The following is a 24,704-nucleotide window of genomic DNA, read 5'->3' as shown; positions in this document are numbered from 1 at the left end:
TATAACAGAAATATTCTGTTTTGATTGTGCTTGCTGTTTGTTGATTACCCGGGTATATACATTTGCCAAAACTTATCGAATTGTGCATTGAAAATTAAGGGTGCATTTGTACATTATATCTCAATAAAGTTTTAAAAATTAAAATGGTGGCAGAGCTAATTATATCTGACGGCAGGCTTTCTAAATTTCTTACACCTGAAATACTTTTTAAAATGGGGTCTCTTTTCCTCTATGGATTGCCTACATATAAAAATAAGATACTGGTAAGTACAAGACACTGATAAAAGTACAAATTAAGGGGCGCCTGGGTGGCTCAGTCGGTTAAGTGTCCGACTTCAGCTCAGGTCACGATCTCAATCTCGCGGCTTTTGAGTTGGAGCCCCGCACGCATTGGGCTCTGTGCTGACGGCTTGGAGCCTGGATCCTGCTTCGGATTCTGTGTCCTCTCTCTCTGCCCCTCCCTCGCTCATGCTCGCTCTCTCTCTGTCTCAAAAGTAAATAAACATTAAAAAAAAAAGTACAAATTAAGGAACTTCCACAGATATTATTAATACTTTTTGTACTTGTCTTCCCAAAAGGATACCTTTTCAAAATGTGAAGGTAAAAAAATTTATATATATATATATATATATATATATGGAGGGGAACTTTAACCATCAGCTTTGTACCATCAAGTTTTAGAGGGCCCCGGTGTTTACCTTACAAACTTGTGAGGCAGCTGCATTCTGTGATCTGCAGAGATCTGCAGCATCTGCTGCTAGTTGCTCTAGCAGCAACTTGTAGACATCAGGCCTTTCATTCTTGGGGTCTTTTGGGTGATGCCTGTGGCTACCACAGAGATCAATGAGCTGAGGAAAAGCCAGACATTCCTCAATCCACCGGGGTGTCCCTGCGTGGACCAACCATCAGGAATTTTTTTTTCTTTCCTAACAGCCAGATATGTGAGTAGGAGAAAGGAAAATACCATTCAGAGTAACTTCAAGCAAAGTTGTAATATCAAATATTTTTAGCACTCCCAGATATTGTGAACTAGAAATAAATCCATATAAAAACATCCAAGAAATAAAGCATGCAGTTCATATGACTTCATATAAACTGTACATCCAAACAACTTTTAATGGGTCTTTAGGAAAAAAGAACTATTAACGGTTCACTGCAGCCAGTATAAAATTAAAGATCTAGGTTCAAAGTTTGATTCTTCCATATACTTGCTGCTTGACCTAGAACAAGTATGTCAGTCCTAGGCCTCAGTTTCCCTATCTGTTTAAAGGACGTCAGGTTACCGACCTGGCAGGTCTGTGTCCTGTGGGCTCCATCCACTGGACTGCAGGATCAGCGGGAACAAGGGCCGTGATTTCTTTTGCTCACCGTGTGTCCCCAGCACCTAACAACGGACAGGCACAGTGAGGAGCTGAGAATTTGCCAAATGGACACGTGGATAAAGAATGATTGAATGAATTAGGCGCTTAAATAACTGTCGGCTCCCGGCCGGTATCCCTCCTATTTTCCGTGCCTCTGGCCTCTTAAGGGATTCACCCGTGCTCTGGGCCCAGGCCCTTGGAGCTGAATGAGAGGGCTGGTCCGCACGCCCCCACTGCGGTCCAGGGAAGAGTCGCGCGGGACTGAGGTGCCCATCTCTGTTCGCCGCCGCCACTCCGGCCCAGAGCGCCACGCTGCTGGCCATCCTTGCCCCTTTGGTTGAATCTCGGTCGCAAGATGGCCGGAACAGGAAAGAAGGGGGCACGCTTTCCCTTTCCCTCCGTCCCCCATCCCGGGGCTGGGCAGCAGCCCCGCGCGGCGCAACCAGTCCTTGGTGCACTGCAGGGCCGGCCAGCTGAACCCGCAAAGACAAAGACCGAGCTAGGTGGGCTCCAGCGAGGGCTCGGCGCCACCCGTTAGAAGGTAAACTGAGGGTGGGGGCTGCCGCAGCCTTGCCAGCGGGGTCTGCAGTGCCTCGGCTCGCAGCCGGGGAAAGCGGGAGGAGGCCCTGGCTTCGCGGGCCCCGAGATGCCCGGTCCGCCGCAAGCTCCCAAGGTCTCCGGGCGCATCCCGGGCCTCGGCTCACCCCAGTTGCGCGCTCCTTGGCGGGCGCCGGGCGCTGCAAGCGGACTGGGGCGACGCTGGGGGCCCAGACCCCAGAGGCGCTGCTGGCGCAGGCGGGGCCGGCGGAGGCAGAGGAGCAGCCGAGCGCGAGGCGGCGGGCCGGCTCCTTCTTCCAGGGCGCAGGATGAAGCCTGTCTGGTTTGGGCAAGTTGCGGCGTGGCGGGCCTGGCGCCGTTGGGGCCTTTCCAGACTCGCGGCCGCTGGCGCCTCGGGATCCCCCACCCCCCACCCGCCCCCCTCCCCTCTGCGATCTCCCTCCGGCCTCTCCTCTCGGCGTCCCAGCTCCTCTGGCAGCTGGGCGGGACCGCGCGCGTCTAGACCGCAGCACTAAAATGCGCTCCGCCAATCCCGCCGTTGGTGCAGACACGTGGTGCCGGGGCGCGCTCTGTTGCTGGCGTGGGATGTTCTTCCCAGAAAGGCTTTTCAAAGAGAAACCAGGTTCAGTCCAATCCTTCGGGTGGCCTGGCCCTCACCATAGGGACTTTCTGTGAACTCGCTCCCAAGAAGAGAGGAGTTTTCATTGTAGAAGTCTGCAGATGCAAGGAACCTTGAAGAGGCTATCTAATGCAGCTGTGCATTTGAGTGACGTGGAAAACGGGATTAGGGTCTGTGCACAGAAGCACACACGGAGTAAACCCACGTAGGTTTCCGCGTTCTTTCGGTTTTGTCCACTTCAGGACGCGAGGCACGTATCTCTGTTGGTACAAAGTTTGACAGTGGGGGGAGACGGGATGTCGCAGTTCAAGAGTAGTGTAGTTATTTTTTTAACCTAAAATTGGAACACTTGGTCTGACAATTGGACAAAATTCAGTATTTTAAAATAAGTAGTAATCCGGAAAGTATGTATTCATGTATCATTTATAACAGCCATGAGCTTGACCCAGATTGAGGAATTTGAGTGCGTATTTTGCATAATTTTAGCGTCTGCTCTAGCAAAAAAATGTTCTTCACTTAGAAAGGAGTAACTACAGATCTTTTCAGGATGGTAACATGTTTTCCCTGTGATTCTCCGTGACCCAATCAATTTTGTACTGCATTTTATTTAGCACAAGTCTTCAAGCATAGTAGTAGCTTAATAAGTATTTATGTGAATCCCTTTCTTTAGTTTTTACTTGAAATCATGAGGCCTTGCACAGCCTTGGTGAGATTTTTAAATGTGTTGAATTTTAAAATGCTTCAATTCGAAAGTGAATCCAAGATCCCGTAAGAATCCTCCTCTAAAGTAGAATGATTAGGGGGCACCTGAGTGGCTCCCTCGGTTAAGCTTCTGACTTGGGCTCAGGTCATGATCTCACAGTTGGTGGGTTTGAGCCCTGCCTCGGGCTCTGTGCTGACAGCTCAGAGCCTGGAGCCTGCTTCAGATTGTGTATCTCCCTCTCTCACTGTGCCTCCCATGTTCATGCTCTGTCTCTCTCTCTCTCAAAAATAAATAAACTTTTAAAAAAAAAAGTAGAATGGGTAAAGATCTCTAGGTAGAATTTTCAGGCATTATGAAGTAGAAAGGCCATTGCTTTTGCAAAGTCTATACTCTGTAGCCCTTTCTGGTATGTGTGTCAGTGTGTGTGTGTGTGTGTGTGTGTGTGTGTGTGTGTAGCATGATTGTTGAACATTATTTGATGATACACCATTTGAGTTCCTCATATCCATCATTCCCCACGGTCAGTACCTTACCCCACATATATGGAGTTGGAAGAAATAAAGTGAACCAGTTGACTTTGGTAAGGCATGGCAATCATTCATACATTCTTGATTCTTTCAAACTTCTCATACCAGTTAGCACAGCCCAGCAGGAAGTGGTTATGATAATTACACAATTCGCTTTTAAGAAGCTATGTAGGGGGGCACCAGGGTGACTCAGTCAGTTAAGTGTCAGATTTCAACTCAGGTCATGATCTTGGGGTTCACAAGTTCGAGCCCTGCATCAGGCTCTGTGCTGACAGCTCAGAGACTAGAGCCTGCTTCAGAATCTGTGTCTCTCTGCCCCTCCCCTGCTCATGTTCTGTCTCTCTCTCTCTCTCTCTCTCTCTCTCAAAAAAAAAAAAAAAAAAAAAAAAGAAAGAAAAGAAAAAGAAACTATTTAAGTATCTATCTCCAATAGACAATGAGAACTTCAGGTATTCTAGCATGTTGAGCATGTAGTAAATGCTCAAATAAGTATTTTTTGAAGACAGAAATATCCTAAAAAAGGAAAATAGAAATATTGGTGAATATTGATTCTTATAGTAAGTAAACAAAAATGTAGTTTAATTTATTTCAAAATTTTGTTTCTATTTCTCTTGTTTGAAAATAGCAAGTGTGAGAAAATGAAAATTACATTGAGGTAGGCAGTTGGGGTAGTGATTAGCACCCATTTATTATCATTTTTTTAAAGTGTATTTATTTTGAGAGACAGAGAGCGAGACAGCGTGGAGAAGGGGCAGGGAGAGGGGGAGACCGAGAATCCCAAGCAGACTCCACACTATCAGCACAGGGTCCGATGTGGGGCTCGATCTCACAAAACGTGAGATCATGACCTGAGCCAAAATCAAGAGTTAGATGCTCAACTGACTGAGCTACCCAGGTACCCCCACATCGATTATCATTAAACACAATCAGGCCTTACAGGAGTAAAACCAAGATTAGATACCGAAAGTGGGACTATGAAGCAAAATACTTCAAATGTATTGAACCAGACAATACATGTCATGTATGCCCTTATTTTGATCACCTGACTAATGTCTTTTAGTCATAAGTATAATATCCTATATATAGTATGAACAGTCTATAAAATGTATGTGCACAATTTGAGGAGTAATAGAATGAATACTTGTATACTCACCACCCAGGTTAAGAAATAAAACATTCCTAGCATTTTGGAAAACCCTCTCTATGAACCCCCACTATCACATCCCTCTCTACCTTCCTATTTAACAGTTGTCCTAACTTTTGGGTTAAGTCATTCCCTTTTCCTTGTAATTTATACGCTATATGTATATCCATTATTGTACATTATATTCTTTACTTTTGAAAAATTGAGTAGCAAGCCCAAACTCTGTAAAGATGAGTCAGATGACTACCTGGGCCCATACTGCCTTTACACGTCAGCAAGAGGACTTTCACCCCAGCCTGGCTGTTTAGAAAAGTCCAAGGAGCTAGTGGACCAGGCCCTCCAGTAGCCTGTGCTTTCCCATTCTAGACCATGTCCCAGCTGCACGGAAGCCCAGAATTTCCTCCATAAACAGCCATGCTGACTTCCAGAAACTGCATGGGCTGCTTCCCGAGTCTGTCTTCTCAGAGATGGACTGCTGCTTATGGTTAGCACATGGGATGGCCTAACCATTTTAGCACTTCTAACAGAGTTATTTAAAAGCACTAGATAGTGTAGACATACAGGTTGGTGCTTATACACCTGTGCACACAAAGCCCCTCACTTGTTCGGATGGTGCCAGCTGGGAAGAGAAGAGTTGCTGTCCCGGGAGCTTGTCTGAGAATCCAAGAATTCTGCCTTCAAACCTGGCTTTTCCGCCTCAGCTTCCTTTGAGTAACTTAAAACGGGGTGCTGCTGGCAGGCAGTTATAGATGTATATTGCAAACTCTAGGGTAACCATTAAAAAAGTTAAAAAGAGAAGTATTACTGATATTCTAAGAGAGAAGATAAACAGAACGATATATAAAGTGCTCAGTAAAGGGGCACTTGGCTGGCTCAGTTGGTAAAGTGTGCGGCTCTTGATCTCCGGGTTGTGAGCTCGAGCCCCATGTTGGGTGTAGAGATGACTTAAAAAAAAATCTTTAAAGAAATTACTTAAAAAATAAAGTGAAATAAAATAAAATGCTCAATTAAAACCAGAGAGGGCAGGAAAAGAGGGAGAAAAGAAATAAAGAACAAGTACAATGAATAGAAAATAGTTATAAACATGTAAGATGATAACCCAATTATATCAATAATCATTTTAAATGTGAATGGCCTATGCCATTTGCAACTACGTGGATGGAACTAGATGGTATTAAAGCAGATTTCAGAACAAGGAAGATGGTCAGCGATTTAAGAGGTACTACATAATGATGAAGGAATTTATGTTCCAAAAGGACATAATGATCCTTAACATGTATGTACAGTTGACCTTTGAACGATGCAGGGGTTAGGGGTGCTGACCCCCAAAGAGTTGAAAATTCATATATGACTTTTAAATCCCCCAAAACTTAACTACTGATAGGCTACTATTGACTGGACATCTTACTGATAACAGTGTCATGTTATATACTGCATTCTCACAATAAAGTAAGCTAAAGAAAAGAAATACTATTGAGAAAATCATAAAAGAGAGAAAATGCATTTACAGTACTGTACTATATTGAAAAAAAAATCAATGTATAAATGGACCCATGCAGATCAAACCCGGGTTGTTCAATGGTTGACTATACTCCATCCAACAACAGAACACATGTTCTTCTCAAACTTGCGTGGAACATTCAGGAAGATAGACCACATTCAAGGCCATTTAACACACCCTAACAAATGTAAGAGAATAGAAATCATGCAAAATATATTCTCAGGTAACAATAGAATTAAACTAGAAATCTATAGAAGAAAGATAGCTGGAAAATTCCAAAATATTTGGAGATAAAACAACATACTTCTATGTAGGACATGACTCAGAGAAGAAACCTCAAGAGAAATTTTTAATTTGGGACTAAATAAAAAAGAGAACTTACCAAAATGTGTGAGATGCAGTGAAGTAGGGCTTAGAGGGATATTTGCTGGTTACAAGCAAGTCACTTTTATTTACACCCAAGGGGACAGCAATTAGTTTTGCCTTTTCAAGGGAGGAAGCCTCAAAGATTTTGAGGCCATATTTTGAAATCACCACAGCAACCCATACCTCCCTTTGGTTGTTCTCTGTGGCCTAAGTAGTGAAATGGCCTGGTGGCAATTTCAAGTTAGAATTTAACTGAGCAGCTCATGGTGGCTCAGTCGGTTAAGTCTCTGACTTGGGCTCAGGTCATGATCTTGCAGTTCGTGAGTTTGAGCCCCACATCGGGCTCTGTGCTGACAGCTCAGAGCCTGGAGCCTGCTTTGGATTCTGTGTCTTCATCTCTCTCTCTCTACCCCTCTGCCGTTCATGCTCTGTCTCTGTCTCTCTCAAGAATAAATATTTAAACAAATTTAAAAAAAAAAACAAAAATTTAATTGAACCATTAATGTATTGCCTTGAACTGACTCAGATCTGGAAGACAGGTTAAAAACAAAAACAAAATCCCAAACCTAACTGTCAAGGAAGGTGGCTCAGTCCTGGCGCTTGTGGTGGCGGGGGAAGGGATCATACGAATCAACTCAGGACATATGGTTTCATGACATGCCACATTTTGGAGCCACCTGATTAATTTATCACAACTGGGGGGGATATCCACAGGGGCCGGAGTATTTTAATTGGAATCTGATTGCCATGGCCACGGTACTGCCTGCCAGGATAACCAAGTGCAGTTTACGCCTGATGGTTAGCAGCTTTCACATGGGCACCCGCATCTTGAGCTCCTCCCGTTCCCCTGAGATCTGGGAGCCCATCCCAGCGACAGCGCTCGCACTCAGCATTCCGTGTTGAGAGAAGGCTTTTTGTACTGAGCTGTCACCTCTCTTAGGAGACGGATACAGAATCTGTTCACTACACCTTCATGCCTCCTTCCTTAAATGTATCTTCTTGCTGTGCAGAGGCTGGAAAGCTAAAACCCATGCCTTTCTCAGACTCCTTTCCAGCTCATATTCTGGAAGCAAATTGGTTTCTGCCAATTAGATACACTCTTGAATGACATGAAAGAGAGAAGTGGGACAGGAACTATTTGCCTGCCGTCGTTTTTGCTGGCAAGCAAGACTATGCGGATCAGTGTCAGTAGGTAAAGGCAGCTGTTGAACTAAGCGTGTCTAGGCACAACTCTCAACAGCATCAAGTGGCTGTTGAGACAGCGGTGCCTTTTTCTCTTATCAGAGGATCAAACTCCAGAATTTCACAGCTCCGATGCTGTCCTGCCCTCCACACACTCCTGTATCTCTGTTATGATTTTGCAAGCATCTAATTGGGTGCAATTATCTTACTGCTTAAACTGCAGTGGTTTCACTTTTCCTACCATAACACTGGTTCCCCTTAACAGTCTATATGTTTTGTTATGAAAATGAAAGTTTATGTCAAAAATGTGGTGGTGGGGAGCTGCCTGGACTAGGTGAGCATCATCTATCCAATCCTTTATTCCCTTTTCCTCGAGTCTCTGTATTCTTTCCTTTAGACTTGTTAAGGGATTTCTGACTTTTGAGATGTAATTGGTCGTGGGACAAAGTTCTGTACACATTTACATCGAATGGTCTTTCCCCAACTTGTTTCGCACTGAATACACAATCTCTGGAGGTTCCCCGTATCTGTACATTCTTCCAGGTAGAATATGGGGACCGTGCTCCTGATCTAACAACCTCAAAGTCTAGTTCCCCATTCTCCAAGTTTCGGAGGGGACATAGTTTAGCAAATTTCTACAACTTCTTCTAGACTTCTAACTCTGGTGTGTCAGTTGTCAGGATTACCTCCCCCTCTGCCTCCCCCTACCAGGGCCATTTGAAATTTGTGGCTGGTTGCCATAGCAACCGTGTGACTTGGGCTCTGAGGGAAATTATTAGTTCTCACATGCAAAGGTGGCAACGTGCCCTTGGCCAAAGAAAGCAGGGTGAGGGGTTATTTCAAGATGGTTTGAGGATTTCAGTTTCCTTTATGTCAGTTCCTCTCAAACTTTCATCAGAGTCCCCCCGCTCCCCATCAGAGCTGTGAAGACATCCTAAACCTGACAGCTATGAGCCCACCTGAGAGTCTCTGATTTAGTAGGTCTGGGGCAGGGCTAGAAAATTTGCATTTCTAGCAAGTTCTCAGGGGATGCCAATACCATCTCAAAGATGCACTTCATTCAGTCCTACAAATCCTCTTCAATGTTGCCTTTCCCACTAGCCTGGATGCACTCCCTCCTGATCATTTCTCCAACCTTCATGTGAAAGACGTACAGAGACTTGCGAAGTCAACTCGCAAAATCAGTTTCTGGGTTTGGTTTGTACGTCCTCAACCTTACAGCTTTAGAGAGGAACCGATTTTTTTTTTCAAAGTTGCAGAAAAAACTGGCATATCACCAAGATGGAATTTTGAGATTTGATTTTGTTCTCTTGTTTTAAGTTATACATTGAGTGAAAAAATGACCATCATACCTGGTTGTCCGCCATTCGTCATCCCTTTAATTTGGTCAGTGCAGCAACTACGAGGCTCCCAGAGCCCCAAACTTATTGAATATTAACAGGAGTCTCAGATTCTTTTGCCTCATAGTAGTCAAATAACTAATTCCAAACACCCCACATTTCCCCATGGGTGCTCTTTTTTCTGGCACCACTTTCCCTGTTAATTAAGGTTCTTTGCTTGTCAATAACAGAAACTGATTCTGGCCTGGGGTGACTGGCAGGATAGTAGGTAGTTCACATTATCAAAGGAGAAATCGATCAGCCTTCATGAAAGACAGTAACCAGGTGAGATCCAGAGCTCTCTGTAACTCAAGGCAATCCCACTGCCCCATCTACCCTCAGCCCTTTGAAATTCTACTCCAGATTCCATTCCTGTGAGAGGGAATGTGACGGACCTAGTGTGGATCATGTATTTGATGGACCCTAAGGTGGTGGTAGGAAAAGGGGCTTTGATAGAGATACAGTCAGTGGTTCAGGACCCAACACGACTGCATGGAGAGTGGAGTGAAACTCCCCAAAAGGAAGATATTCCAAGCAGAAGGGTAACAGATGTCTGTCTAGTCTGAACAGTACTGACTCTCTTTTACCACCCAGCTCTATGACCTTGCTTTTAGGAAAGGTATCCTGATGCTTTTCTTCAATAGGTTCTCTCTCCCTAAAGCGAAGGGTCAAGATTTAAAGATGCAGATAACACAGGACAAAGGATAGCACCTTTCTTTCTTTCTTTCTTTCTTTCTTTCTTTCTTTCTTTCTTTCTTTCTTTCTTTCTTTTGTAATTTACATCCAAGTTAGTTAGCATATAGTGCAACAATGATTTCAGGAGTAGATTCCTTAATGGGCCTTAGCCATTTAGCGCCCCCCCCCACCCCACAACCCCTCCAGTAACCCTCTGTTTTTTCTCCATATTTAATAAGAGTCTCCTACGTTTTGTCCCCCTCCCTGTTTTTATATTATTTTTGCTTCCCTTCCCTTATGTTCATCTGTTTTGTATCTTAAAGTCCTCATATAAGTGAAGTCATATGATATTTGTCTTTCTCTGACTAATTTTGCTTAACATAATACCATCTAGTTCCATCCACGAAGTTGCAAATGGCAAGATTTCATTCTTTTTGATTGCTGAGTAATACTCCATTGTGTATATATACCATATCTTCTTTATCTATTCATCCATCGATGGACATTTGGGCCCTTTCCCTACTTTGCCTGTTGTCAATAGTGCTGCTGTAAACATTGGGGTGCATGAAGATAGCACCTTTCTATCCCTTTGAATAGTTTGGATTTTTCTCTCTCAGGGAGGTACATACTCCCTACTTATTGATTCTCCATCTAGATTCTGGGATCTTAGCTTCCTTCATACAGATACTAGGATCCTAACCAGCTCAAGACAGGACAGTCACTGTTGCTTAGAAAAGCATAGAAAATCAAACACATTCATAGGAATTTTCCCATTCTTTTTAGGGATGTATGCTGTTGCTTATTTTTTCTTTTTCTGTCTTGTTCTCCTGCCTTCTAATTTTAGTTTCACCTGCAATAGTAAGGGGAGACAGCGTTCAGGACCTGCTTCTGCCTCTTGGCCCTGCTCCTTGTGAAAGCCAGTCTCCCCCGCACCCCCTCAAGCACACATCGAGTCTTTATTCCAAAGGACAAGATGGCTTTCAGGAACCAGTACATAGTACGGGTAGTACCAGAGCGGCTGGCAACCAGAAACTGTATCAGTTGGCTTTCACCAGAGTAGCAAACAATCCCCCAATATCATATTGAGGATAGGAAAGTCTACTGTTTATGTTTTACATCGGCTGTAGGTTGCTGTGGCATTGATGCATGTGGTCTCCTCACAGGACCTAGACAAGAACAGCAGCCCCTTTTCTGAGACATGCTTTTCTTTTGGAAGAACAGCTAAGTCACATGTTAGCTCTTGAAGAGGGAGTGATAAACCCAAAGTGGCAAATGGGGCACTCCAGATGAAGGGTGTGTGAGGATATTTTGTACTATCTTTGGAACCCTTTATAGTAGGATATAGGTTTCCCCCAACGCTGAAAATAGGGCATTCCTAGGAAATCTTCTGTAAGCTGCAATGATGTAAGGCAAACAAGCAATTACACTAATTTATATGGAAAATGTTTTGAGCACTCCCAGACCCCAAAATTTACCTTTCTTGGGCACATCTTATGGATGCACAAAATACAGGGAGATAAAGCACAGATGCTTGCAGGGACATTTCAGAGCTCTGGTGGCCTGATGGCTGCAAAGCCGAGTCTAGTTTCCAGGGAACTAGGGGCTTGCACGCTTGCTGCTCACAGCACACGCTGCCTGTATGAGGGCTCCCTGCAAAACAAATGCTGGACACTATTTCTGCTTTTTTTTTTCTTTTTTTTCTTCATAAAAGAGAAAATCCTCTTCAGGTTTCTTTTGGTTGGAGAAAACAGTTACTAATGTTGGTCTTTCGTAAAAGTGGAGTGGCATACCATGAATTTTTGAAAGGGTGGGGTGAGGGTAGCTGTATAAATGTGTCTCATGTAAAGGTGTCCTGAGGAAGTGTTGGGTCACCATATTGTACACCTGAAACTAACAGTATACAGTATGTTAACTAACTGGAATTTAAATAAACACTTAGCAAATAATAAGGGCAATCCCGAAGAAGGCAGTGTGGGTCTGTATACTGATTCCATGAAGTTACCAGGCACCCAGCTTCTGCCAGCTCTCTGCAACTTTCCATGTGCCCTGCCCCCTTGTGGTTGAAGATGGGTGCTGCAGTTCCCACAATCACCCTCTAGGTCACTGCATGGAGTAAGGGGAGAGAGACTATGCTTGTTAACATTTAAGTGTAAAATTAGGTCAAAATAAAAAGTTAGGAAAAACAAGTGATTTGTGTAAACATTTCTCTTTTTTTAAGTTTATTTATTTTGAGAGAGAAAGAGAGCACAGGGGAGGGGCAGAAAGACAGGGAGAGATTATTCCAAACAGGCTCTGCACTAACGGCATAGGGCTTGAACTCAGAAACTGTGAGATCGTGACCTGAGCAGAAATCTAGAGCAGGACCCTTAACCGACTGAGCCACCCAGGTACCCCAACACATTTCTTTTTTAAGTGAAATTTCAATAATTATTTTAGCTAGGTATCATAATGGGAGTCGTGACAGTGATGAATCCAATCATTTAGGATTTCTAGAAATTTGAGGGACTAGAAATTTAAGATTTTGACAAAGGGGATCATCAAATGGGAAAGAGGATCTAGTAAGAAGTGAAGCTTCATTATTTTTCTTGGAGGTAAATATAATATATAAGTCCAGGAAAAATTTCTTCAAGAATGACTCATAGGAACAATATCCTGGTGTTCTCACATGTTAAAAATGGCTGATCTGTGGCCTTTGTTCTTTTGTGTGTGTGTGTGTGTGTGTGTGTGTGTGTGTGTGTGTGTGTGGCCTTTGTTCTTACATAAGTTTTGCTCAATTGCCTTATAGAAATGAATGCCCAGCAATACAGAAAGTATAGACCCACCCAGTCTAAACTTACTTTATCTAATAAATGACCTGAACTTTTTGTCTGGCTGTTCATAGTGTTACTTCTTTTTCTTTAGAATTTAGCATTTTTACCTGGATATGTCTCAAGAGTGATAGTTTTGAAACAGTTTTTCCTGGTACAAAGGTACCTGAATTTAAGGTACAGATTCAAATCCTATTCTAATCTTGGAGAATTGTTTTATGTATTGATACATGTGTTCTCTTCCTGTATTTCCATTTTCTCTGTTGGGAACTCAGAAGTGTGTGTAGAATTGGATATCGCTTGCCTGCTTTCTCATCGACATTTTCTGCCAATCCTTATTTTAATTAACATTTTTATTTAAGTATAATATTCCTATGAAAACTGCACAGATCATAAATGCATAGCTCATTGAATTATCATACCCATGTAGCCACAACTCCTACTTTAATTTTTAAAAAAAAAATTTTTTTTTCAACGTTTATTTATTTTTGGGACAGAGAGAGACAGAGCATGAACAGGGGAGGGGCAGAGAGAGAGGGAGACACAGAATCGGAAACAGGCTCCAGGCTCTGAGCCATCAGCCCAGAGCCTGACGCGGGGCTCGAACTCACGGACTGTAAGATCGTGACCTGGCTGAAGTCGGACGCTTAACCGACTGTGCCACCCAGGCGCCCCAAATTTTTAAAAACATTTTATTTAATTTCATTTTGCTTCCTTTTCTCATTCCTAAACCGTACGTATCTTTCTAGGTTTTCAGCATGATTTTCCTTTCCAGTTTGGCCTTCAATGCTGTAACTGCTTCTTTTTTCCTCCACATTTTTCCCTGAGTTCTGTCAGCTTTCAATTCTCCATTTCCTCCCCAGGCTCTGTATCTCTACTTGTTCTTTTGATGTATTGCATATTTACAGGAAAGTGCTACATACTAAGTATATCCTACCTATGATCATGCAATATATGCAACATCTAAATATATCATGATCTGTGGTCCATCAAAATACATAATATTTCCAATATGTAGGACCCCATATACTCTTCACAGATAATACCCATTACCCAGAGGTAATTTCCATTCAGGCCTTTTTCACTATAGATTAATGTTGTTTCTTCTTGAACTCTTTCATATAAATGGAATTATCCAGTAAATTGTCTTTTGTATCATTATTTTTAATTGTGGTAAAATATACATAGCAAGGGGCACCTGGGTAGTTCAGTCATCTGACTCTTGATATTGGCTCAGGTCATGATCTTATAGCTCCTGGAATCAAGCTCCACGTGGGGAACCTGTGCTGATAGCATGGAGCCTGTGTGGGATTCTCTGTCTTTCTCTGCCCCTCCCCTGCACATGTGCACGCACTCTATCTCTCTCTCTCTCCCTCTCAAAATAAATAAAAAGTATATATGTAACAAAAGTTTACCTTCTTAATCATTTTAAGTCTACAGTTCAATATTATTAAGTATAGTCACATTGTTACAGTACGCACTCCTTTGTGTTTATATTATTAAAGTCATTATATGAATGAGTTTATCATTTTTTAAAAAATTCATTCTCCTGTTGAGATATTTTCAGTTTGTGGATATTATACATAAAGCTGCTGTGAACATTATTGTACAACGCTTTTTGCGGACATATGTTTTCATTTTTCTAATACCAATGCCTAGGAATGGAATTTCTAGGTCATCAAGTAGACATAGATATAATTAAAAAAAAAATTTTTTTTTAAAGCTTATTTATTTTTTAGAGACAGGTGGGGGGAGAGAGAGAGAATCCCAAGCAGGCCCTACAGGGCCACACGAAGCCCAATGTGGGGTTTGAACTTATGAACTGTGAGATCATGACCTGAGCTGAAACCAAGAGCAGACACTTAACAACTGAGCCACCCAGGCGCCCCAGATATAAATTTAACTTTGTAACACATTACTAAACAGTTTTTCCAAAGTGGTTGTAACATCTCATGCTCACCAGCCATGTGTGAAAGTTACCCTTTCTCTAAATGCTTGCAACCCTTGATATTGTCAAACGTTTTTCATTGTAAGTCATCCTGATGGGTGTGCAGCAGTATCTCATTCAGGTTTTAATTTGCATCTCCTTGGTGACAAATCATGTTGTGCACTGTTTCATGTGCCTATTGGCCACTTGATTCTGTCCTTTTTGATTACTTATCTTTAAATGAAGTGAAGTTTTCCTAAAGCTGTTTTTGTAGGGAGTTTGTATAGAGGAAAATATGGGGCTGTGTTCCATGCTGGTCATCATTTTTCTTATGATCCAAGGATTGGTATGAATTGATCTAGTTTTCACTACTTCTGTGCAAAGGGAGACATGTAACCACAAGGCTGTTCATCATGTGAAGTTTCTCTTCTCTTCCATGGTGATACACTGCTTCTGGGAAATGATAATTAATCAATTATCATTTATTGATAATAACTAACATCATTTATTTCAAGTCCATATCTTTTGTTTCTTGGAACTAGAATGTGCTGTAAGTAGCTTCTGTCACCAACCAGTGTATCTCATTCGTCTTGTTGCAAGCCAGGTATTTGGGTTTTGCAGTATAGGAAATGCCTCTACCTTGGAGAACTATCTTGCTGCATTTTTAAACTTTTTTTTTTTTTTTAGATGTGCGTTATCAGCCATCCTCTCTCTGATTCCTCTACCGTTTGGCATTTCTCCCGCTTACTTTGGGAATTGGAGATTCAACATTCTTCTACATTTTGTTGAGATTGCAGTTAGCTTTCCTCTTTCTTATTTGTTGTGGTGATGCTGGTGACTTTGGGTGATTTCCAAGAAGGAAAGGAGATACTGACCTGTCACTACCACCTTCAAAGTAGAAGTTTTGGTAAATATCAATTACCAAATTAAAGCAGTTAGTTTGCTTCCATATTTTGCTGAGATTATTTATTTATTTTTAAAGTTTATTTATTTATTTTGAGAGAAAGAGAGAGATCGCAGGGGAGAGGCGGAGGGGGGGGGGAGAGAGAGAGAGAGAGAGAGAGAGAGAGAGAGAGAGAGAGAGAATCCCAAGCAGGCTCCACACTGTCAGCCTAGAGCCCAACATGGGGCTCCATTTCAGGAACCATGAGATCATGACCTGAGCTAAAATCAGCAGTTGGATGCCCAACTGACTGAGCCACCCAGGCACCCCTATTTTTTTTTAAACATGAATGGGTGCTGTATGTTATTTAAGGATTAAATATATTAGAATGATTTTTCATCTACCTGTTAATTTGACATATTTCATTGAAAGATGTTTTGATGTTGATCTATCCTTGTATCCCAGGATAACCTCTTCTTTATCTTTCATTTTTAACTACCTGAATTTGATCTGGAAATATTCCATTTAAGACTGCTTTATCTAGTCTCAAAATTTAGTTGATGATTTTCTTTTCTTTCCAATTTTATCATCTAGCCTCTTAAAATGAGTTGGAGAAATTTTCCTCTTTTTGAAAATACTCTGAAATACTTTGTATATAGCAGGGATTACAAATCTGTGAGGGCCAGGTGGCTTTTTTTTAGGAAGAGACACATAATTACTAATTTACTTTCTTTAACAGCTATTGGCTTATCCAGACATTCTATTTTTCTTTTCATCTCCACTTTCGAACTTATTCGCATAAAGACATTCAATGTTTTATCTTATAAATTAAAACATCTCCACCATATTTGTAGTTGTGTGCTCCTTTTAAATTCTAATCTGCCTTTTCTCGATTTTTTTTAGCTTGTTCTATTTATGTCTGTTTTGTAACTTCTATCAATAATGAGCTTTTTGGTTTAGATCCCTCATATTTCTTTGCCACTCCCAATACAGTAATTTCTGCTCATTTTTTATTATTTCTTTCCTTCTATTTCTTTATTCCTGCCTTATAGTGTTTCTAGCATCCTGAGCTGAACATATTGGCCATTTCACTTGCTGTAGCAGTATTCCACAAATTACGATAATGTAGCATTTTCATTATCATCTTGTTTTGTGTAATTTGGAATTTTCGTGATGATTTTGTTTTTACCACGAGTAATTTAGAGATATATATTCTTTTGTTTCCAAGCACATGACTTGGAAAAAAAAAATCTGCTTTTTGTGGACTTTCAATTTAATTGCACTAAAGTGAACATGAAATGAACATGAAATGAGTGTAAAATAAACATGAAATGAAAGTAAAGTGAAGTGAAATGCATGATAGTGATTTTTTAATGTTTGTTTGTTTACTTATTTACTTATTTACTTATTTACTTATTTACTTATTTATTTATTTATTTATTTATTTATTTATTTATTTATTTATTTATAGCATGAGCAGGGGAGGGGCAGAGAGAGAGGGAGAGAAAATTCCAAGCAGGCTCCAAGCTCAGCACAGAACCCGACTCAGAGCTCGAACTCAGGAAAGGTGATATCATGGCCTGAGCCGAAATTAAGAGTAGGATGCTTAACCAACTGAGCCACCCAGGTTCCCCTGTATGATCACGATTTTTAGGAATTTGTAAAATTTCCTTTGTGAACTAGGATTTGGTAGATTTTTGTAAATGTTGCGATTTGAAAAAAAAAAAAGGAGGTCCTATTTGATAGGCAGAAGATCATCTTTTTTGTCATACAGAGCTGTTAGATAAAGTATTAGAAAAGCTTGTTAAGTTTTTGTTCACATTTACTAAGATTTTCTGGAGTTTCCAATCCTTACTATGATTTTTGTGTGTGGCTGGTCTAAGAGTTTCTGATAGCGGTATGTTTAAAATTTCAGGGACTAATCTTTTTTTTTTTTAATTTCCAAGATTATTTATTAATTATTGTGGTGGGTTAAATAATTCCTCTTACCCCCAAATTCTAGTTTGCTCAGAGTCTCAGAATGTGACTTTATTTGGAAATAGGGTCTTGGTAGATGTAATCGGTGAAGAAAAAGAGGAGAGGACACACACAACAATGCCACACAAAGGTGGAAGCCGAGATTAGAATGATGACTACAGGCTAAGGCATGCCAAGGATTGCTAGGGACCACCAGAAAGGAGGGAAAAGCCAGCAAAGATTCTTTTCTAGAGCCTTCAGAGAGAGGATGGCCCTGTCAGCTCCTTGATTTTGGACTTCTGGTTTCCAGAACTATAAGAAAAATAAATTTCTGTTGTTTTTAAAGCACACAGTTTGTGGCAATTTATTATGGCAGCCCTAGGAAGTTAACACAATTATTTTTTTTTTATATCCTCCTGTTCTCATTTCGTTTATGCCTATTTTGTTCCGTGCTTCCTTTCTTGCATTTGCGGATGTATTGTATTGGGTGTCTTGTATGGATGTTCTTATATTTCTTGCATTTATATCTATAAAGCATCCTTAGTCTATAAAGTTAATTTCCTCTTCTGTGAGTTCAGGCTCCGTTGTTGATTTGTTGCCCGTCTTTCTTGGCATGACAGCTCTTGATATGTTTTGAACTTTTATTTTGCAGTTCCATTTTGGGTGGACAAGTAGGTTTGTATTTGCTATTCCTCTGTGAGCCTCCTAAAGTGGCTGGCTCCTTTTCATAAATGAGGCCTCATTTACTGCCCTCCGTCCATCAGCAGGCCTGTTGGCTCCTCCTCCAGAGTAGATTCCAAATCCTACCACTTCTTTCCATCTTGGCCATTACCACCTTGAGCTATAAAACTTTCTGACTGGTAACTCTGTTATCACTCTTGCTCACTGAATCAGATACACTGATTGTCAACTGTGTGGGTGCCCCAACAAACTCCCCAGGGCCTTTGAAGTTACATGGAGTCATGTCTCTAGTTACAGGCCAATGGAAGTATAAATGACATGTGTTCATTTCACATGGATTCAAGCTCTATTTTTCTTTCTATGCCTGGGCAGCCAGAAGACGTTGGATACATTATTGCCTACTTGTAGGGAGCTGTACAGGAGTTGCCTCATAGGGAGTTTCATAGGAACTGTGTTGGAATTTGTGTACGTTAACTGTATCCCAGAAATTTTCATATGTTGTATTTTCTTTTTTATTCAGTTCTAATTTTTTCTAATTTCTGTTGAGGCTTCCCTTTTGACTCATGGGTTACTTAGAAGTGTGTTGTTTAGAAATATTTGAAGATTTCCCTATTACCTTTCTTTTATTGATTTCTTGGTTAGTTGTATCATGGCCAGAGAACATACTTTATATAATGAGTTCTTTTATTTTATGATTGCAATTATTTTAAATTGGTGAAGTTTTGTTTTATGATGTAGGATATGGTTTATCTTGGCGAATATTCCATGTGCACCTAAAAAGAATGTGTATTTGTGGGGCATCTGGGTGGCTCACTTTGTTGAACGTGTGACTTTGGCTCAGGTCACGATCTCACAGTTGCTGAGAGAGCATTGGGCTCTGTGCTGTCTCTGCTATCTCTGCACTTTGGATCCTCTGTGCCCCCCTCTCACTGCAACTCCCCTGCCCACGTTCTTTCTCTCTCTCTGTCAAAAATAAATAAACTTTTTTTTTTTAATTTTTTTTCAACGTTTATTTATTTTTGGGACAGAGAGAGACAGAGCATGAACGGGGGAGGGGCAGAGAGAGAGGGAGACACAGAATCGGAAATAGGCTCCAGGCTCTGAGCCACCAGACCAGAGCCTGACGCGGGGCTCGAACTCCCGGACCGCGAGATCGTGACCTGGCTGAAGTCGGACGCTTAACCGACTGTGCCACCCAGGCGCCCCTAAACGTTTTTTTAAAAAAAAGAATGTGTATTCAGTAGTGTTCTATAAATGTCAGATGGATTCAGTTGGTTAATGAACAGTTCTTCTGATTTTCCTTGCTGATTCTGTGTACTCATTCTATGTATTACTGAGAGAGAAGTATTAATGTCTCCAACTAAAATTATAAATTTCTCTCTTTTACCTTTCAGTTCTGTTAGTTTTAGCTTCGTGTGTTTTGAAGATCTGTTGTTAGGTGCATATCCTCTAGAATTTTTATGTCTTCTCATTGAATTGATCCTTTTATCATTTGTAATGTCCCTCTTTATCCCTGGTCATTTTGTTTTGCTTTGAATTCTACTTTGTCCCATATTAATCAGTCATCTAGCATCTTCCTTCCTTCCTTCCTTCCTTCCTTCCTTCCTTCCTTCCTTCCTTCCTTCCTTCCTTCCTTTCTTTTTCTTTCTTTCTTTCTTTCTTTCCACTTACTCATTTTTGAGAGACAGAGAGAGACAGAGCATGAGCAGGGGAGGGGCCGAGAGAGAGGGAGACACAGAATCTGAAGCAGACTCTAGGCTCCGAGCTGTCATCACAGAACCTGACGCGGGGCTCGAACTCACAAACAGGTCGAGATCATGACCTGTGCTGAAGTCGGACGCTCAACCAACTGAGCCTCCCAGGCGCCCCAGCATTTTCTTTTTTTAAATGTCTTTTTCCACAGCTGTCCTGAGATTTAGTACATTTTAAAAATTGTGGTAAAAAAAAGGTATAGCAAAATAAACCATATTAACCACTTTTTTAGAAGTTATTTTTACTTTGAGAGAGACAGAAACAGCACTAGTGGGGGAGGGGCAGAGAGCGAGGGGGTGAGAGAGAGAATCCCAAGCAGGCTCTGCTCTGCCAGCACAGAGCCTGATGAGGAGCTTGAACCCATGAAGCCACATGCGCATGCTAAGGAAGCCTTTTCAGGTTGTTCCTGGAGTTGGAGGTTAGGGAGAGAGAGAACATGAGCAGGGGAAGGGCAGAGAGAGAATCCCTTCTTGACAGTGCAGAGCCTGACATGCTTGATCTCATGAACCATGAGATCATGACCGGAGCCAAAATCAAGAGTTGGGTGCTTAACCGACTGAGCCACCCCCAGATGCCCCTAACCACTTGAAAAAAAAAAGTTTATTTATTTATTTTGGCAGGGGGGAGGAGGCAGAGAGAGAGAGAGGGAGAGAGAGTATCCTAAGCAGGCTCCAAGCTGTCAGCACAGAGCCCGACGCGGGGCTCAATCCCAGGAACCATGAAATCATGACCTGAGTTGAAACCAAGGGCCTGATGCCTAACTGACTGAGCCACCCAGGGGCCCCATGTTAACCACTTGTAAATGTACCGTTCAGTAGTCTTAAGTATATTCACAATTATTATTCAATAGAGCTTTTCCATAATGTAAAACTGAAACAACAGCTCCCCATTCTGTCTCCCTCAAACTGCTGAGAACCACCATTCCACTTTGTTTCTATAGGTTTGCCTACTTTAGATACCCACCCCAGCTGTCTTTCTTTTGATTAGTATCTGCATGATAAATATTTTTTCCATCCTTTTACTTTTCCTTTTTTTTTTTTTAGAGAACTCTATTGAGTTATAATTGATAGAATTTACTCATTAAAAAAAATTTTTTTTTAACGTTTATTTATTTTTGAGACAGAGAGAGACAGAACATGAATGGCGGAGGGTCAGAGAGAGGGAGACACAGAATCTGAAACAGGCTCCAGGCTCTGAGCGGTCAGCACGGAGCCCGACGAGGGGCTCGAACTCACAGACTGCGAGATCATGACCTGAGCCAAAGTCGGCCGCCTAACCGACTGAGCCACCCAGGTGCCCCTATAATTTACTCATTTAAAGTGTACAGTTAGGGGTGACTGGGTGGCTCAGTTGGTTGAGTGTCTGACTCTTGATTTAGTCTCAGGTCATGATCCCAGGGTCATGGGATTGAGCCTGGTGTCAGGCTCTGTGCAGAGCATGGAGCCTGCTTAAGATTCTTTCTCTCTCTCCTTCTGCCCCTCTCCCCTGCTCACATGTGCTCTCTCTGAAAAACAAAAAAATAAATGTGTACAATAATTTTTAGTAAATTCATGGATATGTGCAACCATCACCACTACCTAATGTTAGAATATTTTCATCGGGGGGGGGGGGGGGGCGAAAGAAACCCTATCCACATTAGTAGTCACTCCCTATTCTTTACTCCCAGCCCTGGAATACCACTAATCTTGCCTGTATGGATTTTTCTATCCTGGTCATTTCACATAAATGGAAGCCTACAATTTGTGGCCTTTTGTGACCAGCTTTTTTCACTTAGCATAATCTTCTTCAGAGTTCATTGATGTTGTAACGTGTATCAGTACTTTATTCCTTGTTTATAGTCAAACAATATTTTATTGAATGGATTTAGCACAGTTTACCCACTCTCTTGTTGATAGGCACCTGAACTGTTTCTACTTTTGATTATATAAGTTAGGAATGTCCGTGTAACAAGATTTTGTGTGAACATGTTTTCAATCCTCTTAACTATATATCTAGGAGTGGAATTGCTGGGTCATATGGTAAGTGGACATTTAACATTTTGATGTTTGTTTTCTAAAGTGGCTGTGCCATTATACATTCTCAATAACAATATGTGAAAATCCCCATTTCTCCATATCCTCACCAACTCTTGGTTATAGCCATTCTATCAAGTATGAAGTGGTACCTCATTGTGGTTTTGAATTGAATTTCCCTAATGGCTAATGATTTGGACTATCTTTTTATGTACTTATTGACCATTTACATATATTCTTTTGAAAAATGCCTATTCAGATTCTTTGCGTATTCAATTGGGTTGTCTTTTTATTCTCGAGTTGTAAAAGGATATATATATGTGTGTATATACATACATGTATATATACATGTATATATATATATATATATATATACACACACTTTTTTTTTTGGATACAATTCCCTTATCAAATCTACAATTTGCATTTTTTTCTTCCATCTTGTGTATTGTCTTTTCATTTTCTTGGTGTCCTTTGAAGCACAAGAAATCTAAATTTTTATGAAATCCACTTTAATTATTCCTCTGTGCTTGTGTTTTTGGTGTTGTATCTAAGAACCCTTTACTTAACCCAAGAACATGGAGATATACTACTATCTTCTTTTATGAGTTTTATAGATTTTATACTTTACGGTCTAAGTAGGGAAGGGGTCCAACTCCATTCTTCTGCACATGGATCATTTGTTGAAGTCACTACCTTTGCCCCATTGAATTGTCTTGGCATCTTTGTTGAAATCACCAGCCCACAAAAGGAAGTTCATCATACCATGTAGACAGCTTTATAATTGATACGTTATTTCCTTTATTGTCCATTTTGACATTATCTGTCCTTTAATTATTGTGTTTATAAGATTAAATGCAATTGTTTCTATGCTTGGAGTTAGATGTAAGGATATAATTTAGATATGAGATAGATATTAATATCTATAAGTATATTAGATTTAAATATTTAGATATCTAGATATTCATATATATAAATCTATAGACATAAAATCTGGAAAAAATAAAGTCCTTATGATTTGTTATATTTTCACAAGAAACCTTTATAAAGACATTGACTATTAGAATTCACTTTAGAAAGTTTGTTTTGAAGAGTTTACCCATTGTATGTAAAACATTTTATCACTAATTTCATATAATCAAAAATCAGAAGGCATAGAACTGTACCAGTTTTTACATTTTTTTTATTGAGCTATAATTGACATATAACATTGTATTAGTTGTAGGTGTACAATGATTTGATATGTGCACATATTACAAAATAATTATAGGTTTAGTTACTATCCATCACTATAGTTACAATTTTTTTCTTGTGATGAGAACTTTTAACATCTGCTTTCTTAGCAACTTTCACATATACAATACGGTATTGTTACTTTTTCAAATTCAGTATTATTAACTATACTGTCCATGTTGTACATTATATTCACAGGACTTCTCTTGTAACTGGATGTTTGAAACTTTTGACCACCTTTGACAACCACCAATTTGTTCTCTGCATCCGAGTTTTTTAGATTCCACATACAAGATCATATAGTATTTATTTTTCTTTGACTTCTTTCACTTAGCATAATGCTCACAAGGTCCACCCATGTTGTTGCAAATGGCAGGATTTCCTTTTTTATGGCTAAAAAATACTCATGCAGGCATGCCACATTTTCTTTATCCATTAATTCATCTGTTAATGGTGCTTAGATTGTTTCCATGTCTTGGCTATTTTAAGTAGTGGTGCAATGAACACGGGGTGGCCACACAGCTGTTTAAAAAAATCAATATTAATTCATTACAACTGTCCAAAGATTCATCTATTTATTATCAATATTACATGAACGTTTTATTTATTTAATACTCAGTTGTATACTTATTGGTAAAGTAAGAAGTTTATGCTTGGCAATAAACACAGAACAGCATTACTGTTGTACTCCACCTAAAACATCACTGATGTACAGCTTGCGAGCTGGATTGTGTTGGGGACGCCAGAGAAAGTGGCTTTGAACAAAACTTAACGCTAAAGCGAGTACCTTGAATCTTATCTTGTTCAGCTTCCTATCTCTCTTGTTGAGTTTCCTTTGATGAGGACATGATGCAAGATCCTTTCTAACAGGTCTCCCCCCTCACCCCCCCTTATGGTTGACGTTGGCTACACTCTCCAGACCCCCTTGCTCTCTTGGCAGCTGTGCCTCCCTGGTTGTTTCTTCACAGAATCTTCCAGAATTGTTCTCTTTTCTGGGCACGCTGGTCCGCTGGCCAGTGGTGGGGAGGGGGTTCCCGGGCTTCCAAACCATTCTCGCGGGCCTCGGGTCACTAACGTACTTCTGCCCGGCTGTCCCCGAAATGCTCCGGGTCCCACCAGCTCACCCTCCTCTACCGAGCCCGGGCCTCTGGCCGTTTCTCGATCACTCTTCAGAGGAGTCTGTACTCGTTCCCAGACTCTCGGCTGGAGGTAGCAGGCTCTGAGAATCCTGCAGTTCGCCGGTCCAATCCGAGACCTCCACTCCAGGCGCTCGGACTTCCTGGGACCTGGCTTGGCCTTCTCATTGCGGGCGCGGCGGCTTCACCTAGCTGGCCAAACAGCACACCGGAAAACCTCCTCCTCGCTAACCTCCGGCTCCAGGAGCGACCCTAAAAGGCTTCCGCGGCCTGCGCATGCGGACTCGGCGGCCGCCACACAG

The 24,704-nt window shown here is 41.2% G+C and overlaps 1 protein-coding gene across 6 annotated transcripts in view; it reads right to left on the bottom strand.

Moving 5' to 3' along the window:
* The window catches only part of DZIP1 (DAZ interacting zinc finger protein 1), a 55,304-nt gene extending 53,919 nt beyond the window's left edge, over positions 1-1,385 (bottom strand). For 3 of the 6 annotated variants that reach the window (XM_040487225.1, XM_040487228.1, XM_040487230.1), the window contains exons 1-2: positions 1,288-1,385; positions 699-926 (exon numbers count right to left, since the gene is read on the bottom strand). The gene's annotated coding sequence lies outside the window, so the exon portion shown is untranslated. The remainder of the gene's footprint in view (positions 1-698; positions 927-1,287) is intronic. The other 3 variants (XM_040487227.1, XM_040487229.1, XM_040487226.1) reach the window with 2 other exon arrangements.
* Positions 1,386-24,704: the final 23,319 nt, after the last annotated feature.

This window comes from Herpailurus yagouaroundi, unplaced genomic scaffold (genome assembly GCF_014898765.1).
Source record: "Herpailurus yagouaroundi ecotype Mexico unplaced genomic scaffold, PumYag 164, whole genome shotgun sequence".
NCBI classification, from domain to species: Eukaryota; Metazoa; Chordata; class Mammalia; order Carnivora; family Felidae; genus Herpailurus; species Herpailurus yagouaroundi.
This window is presented reverse-complemented; position numbering and strand designations above follow the sequence as displayed.